Source organism: Corythoichthys intestinalis, chromosome 22 (assembly GCF_030265065.1).
Source record: "Corythoichthys intestinalis isolate RoL2023-P3 chromosome 22, ASM3026506v1, whole genome shotgun sequence".
Taxonomy (NCBI): Eukaryota; Metazoa; Chordata; class Actinopteri; order Syngnathiformes; family Syngnathidae; genus Corythoichthys; species Corythoichthys intestinalis.
In genome coordinates, this window is record NC_080416.1 from 11,689,929 (window position 1) to 11,694,761 (window position 4,833).

Sequence of the window (4,833 nt, forward strand, 5' to 3'; positions counted from 1 at the left end):
ATTAATTATTACATTTGAAGTGCTTAAAAACAATTTATTAAAATATATATAAACATTAAAGTTGTTTTTTAATTTGAGGTAGGAGGCAAAGTGAAAAAAACATGTCTGATATGTATCTCTTTCCAATGCTAAATCTGAATAAATACATTGAACACACAAAACAAAAACAAAGGGGAAAATTTTTTTTTCGTGGTTTTTCACTTATCGCGAGTGGTTCTGGTACCCATTAACCGTGAAAAATGAGGGATCACTGTATGCCAATAAGCAAAACTACGAATGCATAAAAAACATGTTTTCTCAAACAGAAACTTATCTTATGTTGGTCTTAACTGGGAGCAGCTGGATTGAGCCATGTTAAATGAGTTATGTCATATTCACTGTTGCCATTGAGGGCAGCGTATCCACCTAAATCAATAAAACGAAATGCAAACACTTTCAAATCAAACTATTACAACCCCACTAATTCAATGAACAATCAAAGCAAGGAAATTTAATTCCAAGCTTTTTTCTATTCGAATTACTCGTGTTAATCGATTAATCGTTGCAGCACTACTAAGAAACACTAATTCAACTTTTGGTTGCCTTTTTTTAAGAACCAACTCATGAAAAACTCTAAATCAATACATTTTCAAAGGCCGTCAATTAAACTATTTGCATCTTTTTGGTAATCACAGTTAATGACCAAAAACAATAATGACTTTTCTTTTACTAGAATCAAAATATAAATCCCTTTATTGTCATTGCAAATAAATACAACGAAATTAGAGCACTGACAGTGATATTGGTTCATATACATTTCGACGTAAATGAGGACAAAATTGTTATTATTTCAATGCAGCAAAATTATTTTGACAATTTTGTTGAACGTTTTTCAATTGGTGTGAAGTCACCATTTTGGATGGACTTTGGTTTTTCTAAATGCAGGTATAGATAACAGATAGACAAGGGCGTAAGTTTGCATAGGGACAGTAGGGACATAACACTACCAAAATTTCAGGATGCTCAAATTGTCCCCATCAACTTTTAAGCAACCTCATATGCATTATATAATGAATTTAGTAATATAGAATGTCTTCCCATATGTTTTAAGGATAGAATTGACCCTACCATTATTAAGTGAACTATTTTCATTATGTTCAGACCAGAGGTTGCGCTAGACATTTTCGTTGTCTGTCATTTTGACTCGCAGGGTCATAAAAATCCGGTCATAATCCATTTTTACCCGTCACTTAAATTTTTTAAATGATAATGATGACATATTCAATAGTATTTAGTTTTCATTCATTTTTAATTAATATTGTAATAGACACGGAAGTCGTGGTATTTTTCTCCCTCTTTTTACTCTGCTTACCGCCAACAACACCAACATAACAACAACTACGCCCCCAAAGAAAAAGAGGCAACTATAGACCCTACCCACGTGACATCAAAACTCCGCCCTCCTGACTGGTGCCGCCCAATTGTCCGTCAACACATCGTGTTTACCTGTTACGGCTACGTACATTCCTCCTATTTACGGCGTGTTTTTCTGCTCGTTAACATTAATAATCAAAATGGTGAAGGCGTGTGTGGCGGTCGGTTGCAATAACAGAGAAGATAGACGGAGAGACTTGAAGTTCTACTGGATTCTGAGAGACCCGGAGAGGAGAGCCAGATGGGCTGCTGCAGTTCGACGAGAAAACTGGGCTCCAAACGATTACTACAGATTATGTAGTAGTCATTTTATATCTGGTAAGATGCATTTAATGTATATTTAGAAGGTTTTGGGCTGACAACCACAATTAAGATCATTGCTAGGCTAATCGCCGACAACATACACGTATGTATGTAGTGAGAGTGCTATCGCTAAACCATATAAACATTAAAAGCCCTAGCTCCACTGACAAATGACATGAAATACATTAGACTTGACAGTGGATGTTAGCAAGAACAAAAGATTTTGAATTGAAAATTTCGTAACTCACCTTTCCAAGCACAAGATAGATTCCTGCCGAATTTTCGTGGACGAGGACCTGTTTCACCCAACCAGCAACGAAGTATTTATAAGCCTCCAAGCTCTTAAAGTTTTTCAAACTTTCGTGAGAATAGGCTGATTTTGTGTGGACAAGATAGTTGTAAATATCAGGGTAGCTAGCAGATGTCAGGCAAATACGGCGGCGACAGCGGGTCGAAAAACATCGATTTAGGCATCAAATATGGATCTGGCGAATGGATAAACTGAAGCTTTTCCACATAACGCCTTTTATGCAACGCATCCAGTGAGTTTACAGCATCCGAAAGCACCGGGTCTTCCATGAAATGCATTATAAATTGCTCGATCAATTGAGACCATTGATAATACAGACAAAGAATGACGGACAATGGGGCGGAACAATACAGCGATCAAGTGATTTTGTGACGTCGGTGGGTAGGGTCTATATAGACCCCAATCACCAACGTCACACAATGATCTTATCTGTGGTTGTCAGCCCAAAATCTTCTAAATATATATTAAATGCATCTTACCAGATATAAAATGACTACTACATAGTCTGTGGTGATCGTTTGGTGCCCAGATTTCTTGTCGAATTACAGCAGTCCATCTCGCTCTCCTCTTCGGGTCTCTCAGAATACGGTAGAACTTCAAGTCTCTCCGTCTATCTTCTCTGTTACTGCAACCAACCGCCACACACGCCTTCACCATTTTGATTATTAATGTTAACGGGCAAAACAACACGCCGTTATAGGAGGCATGTACGTAGCGGTAATGTGTAAACACGACAAGCTGACACACAATATGGCGGCTCCAGTCAGGGGGGCGGAGTTGTGACGTCATGTGATTGGGGTCTATACACATGCGGCAATCTAGTCCACCAATTGGATGACGCGCTGGCACACCGGGTGCACCAATAAGAACCTCGCGTTGATGTGTCAATCACGGTGCCGCCGCCAGACCCCGGGGACGCTACAATATTCTGACAGAATAGCCAACGACGTCATGCATTAAGAGAGACAATAGCTAATTAATATGCTCACTCGCCACCCTGTGGTCTGGGGTGTGAATTGCAACCTGTCAAAATGACGGACAGACTTCAGTTTTTTCCGTCACCGTTTTAAAAAACCGGTCAACGACGGAAAATATTCGGTTAACGCAACCCCTGGTTCAGACTTACATTTACATCTTTTGGCTTGCTGAATGTGCTAGTCCATTTTTCCCCCCCAAACGCACGTTCGATTGGCTGATGACTTGAACCCCCCACCCCAAACACACGCACTCACAGCCCTCACAGAAATACAACATGTCGCCTCCTCCGCCCCTTTCGAAGTTTTTTCGACCACCACCAGCACCAGCCACTGTAAGTAATGTAAAAAGGCATTGATGTTGTGGAGGTGGGGAACACACTACTAATTTTGCTGCAGAAAGTCTGACCTCAGAGTTAGGATAAAATTAAGCTGTGTGAATTTGTAACCTGCAAAACTCAAGTTGGAACCTGCTTAGAAAGACATGTCCTCCTGTATGTTTCCTACTGTTAACATGAGAAATGTATACCTGACCCCCGTTCACCCAATGTTTGGTCTTATTAAATTCCCGTCCACAGCAAAAAAGTGTTTCGGTTAAAAGTGTAAGCTTATGCTGTTATATCGTCCCTACCAATGTTGAGACCAAACCTACGCCCTTGCAGATAAACATGTCAAACTGTTAGCAAGGTAAGTTTATTTACCAAAAATACTGAATTACAAAAATGCAAAAAGTACAAAGACAACAAAACACAAATTAGCAAACCAAAAACATACAACCCACTTACAAAAATCTACAATGAACAACACTAGGGCATGACACAAGAGGCTGAGGGAAGCTGACCGTTGGACAACACAAGAAAAATACGAAACCTAACAAGACTATCAAAAGATAATGATGCTGTCATATAAAAATTCTTCCTCAATGAAAAGTACAAGAATGACATTAATTCCCATGAGTCCCCTCCCCAAAAATGTTCCAGTTGCTGCCTGAATAATACCAACACTTGAAACAGGTTGTACACGAATGTTCCTTCTGAATCTCTTTTCGCTCTAATTTTCTAACATTGCTCCTCCCTTCAGATAGAAGAAGCAACAGGGACAAAAACGTTCCATCTGAAAGCGCAGACGAGCGCATCAGCCAAAAGAGCTCATCTAAAGCGAGCGCCCTTAATACGCACACCCAAATAGGACTTAAATGACTGTGTATCACCAAGTGCTTCATTTACCTCCCATTCATAACCCTTTTGTATGCCATCTCCCTGCCATATAATCTAGCAAATCAGTCGTTTATCCCCGAGTCTGCTCCTTAAGGATACGGCGAGGGTCTTTTGTGTCACACAGGATGCTCCGAGCGAGATGAGGAATGAGACACAAGTGAGAGAACATGTCTCACAAAAGTCGCCAACCAAATCATGACGATTACCGGCAGGAATTAGACTTTAGATCGCATTCAGGAAGGCGCGTCAATGGGCCTGACACCTTTTTTTTAGGACAACAGATTGGCTGTGAGTAAGTGTGGGAATGCATTGCGTGTCGGTGAAAGTTGAAAGGTGATGTTTTCACTTTGACGCCGAATCTCGACAAACGGATTTAAACAAGAGTTAAAACCATTCTTAGCGTTGAGTGAAGTGCATATTGCTTATTGCGTTCTGTCTTCCAGAGATTGATAACCACTCGAGGGAGTCGATTACATTAGCCGAGCACATCTAATTTGAACGTCATTAGTGATAAAATTATTGCGAGTGCGCAAACAAGCCGTTTCCACTGAGCATGTCGGCATGTAAAGCGTATGAGAGAGTCGTCCAAAAACAGTGTAATCTTCAACAGCTCTCA